Here is a 1,292-nt window from a genome sequence, read left to right as displayed (position 1 = left end):
TTACTGTGAGACAAATACATTGGCAATTTCCCAAGAGGAGGACGGGCAAAAGGAAAGATGACATTTTCGATTGACGCTAAAGAATAATGCAAGATTCTGTGAAGGCAACGGGAAGAAATGTGCTTCCTACCCGACTGTTGATTGTCTGCTTTCCAGGCAGAAAATGTCAACCATGATGTTTTCCCTTGTTTCATGAAGTGTATAGTGGGGGATGAGGAGTGGATAATTTGCCTTTCTAGCTCACAGGTCAGTAGAACAGCAGAGGGTCACATGTGAAGCAGTGCAGGCATTGAGATCTCTTTTTCATAAGGGTGGGAGGGAGATGAAACGAGCACTTGGTAAGCTAACTAGTAAGGGGTGACAGATCTTTCGGACATTTCCTAAACTCCATGTTTATCTCCTCCTGGATGAATAGTCAGACCTCACTTGCAGACAGGAGGAGTTATGAATTCAGCTCTGGCCATGGAACATGTGAGGAAGTGATTATGTGTCATTCGCAGAATGGCATTCGACATGTCTTCTCTATGCCTTCTGCTTCATTTTGGGCCAGATTCTTACCCTCAAAAGTTCTTTGCTTGTCTCATGTCATAGGGAAAGGAGTCCTTGTCATTAGAGGATCCTGAACTATGGCATACTAACCATCACTCCCTCACCAATATAATGGACAATGGTGTGAGTGAAAATAGAGGGTTTGCCTCGTGCTGCTGAAGTTGCTCTTTGTCACAGCAGGTAGTCTGCCATTAACAGTAGAGTTTCCTTTATGATTCAGGAAATAGTGACATAGGAGTCTCCTTTATCTCAACCTGCCATGGTGTTTGTTGTGTCCAGATGGATGGAAGTCAGGGAGGCATGCTTGGATGTTTGTCTAGCATCTGTCCCTTCTTTGATCTTTTGTCTTCTGGTCTGTTATCACTTTATTGTACTTGAGCTTTTGAGAAAAGAGGTAATCATGTGTTCCCAATATGATGTCTAGAATGAAACTTCCATATTTAAATTTTGTATATCAAATTATGTGGTCACTCTCGTTCTCAGCAGTCTTTCTGTCTCCTCCTTGGGAATGTACGAGATATAAATTAAAGAGTGACTGAATTAGATCTACCACAAAGAACATTTAATTTTATGCTTATGTGTCCCTATTTGCTTCTTCTATTGTTTTAGATAATCAAAATATGTGCTTTCTATCCAAGATATTACATGTGTATCATTTATTTATGAGTATTTCAGTCGCAGTGATTGGGAAAAGATTAAATGGGAAACCCATGGAATATGATGTTAGAATTTGTTCAATGGTT

This window comes from Grammomys surdaster, unplaced genomic scaffold (assembly GCF_004785775.1).
Source record: "Grammomys surdaster isolate TR1022 unplaced genomic scaffold, NIH_TR_1.0 139, whole genome shotgun sequence".
NCBI lineage: Eukaryota > Metazoa > Chordata > Mammalia > Rodentia > Muridae > Grammomys > Grammomys surdaster.
The sequence above is the reverse complement of the archived record's forward strand: the minus strand, read 5'-3'. Positions refer to the sequence as shown.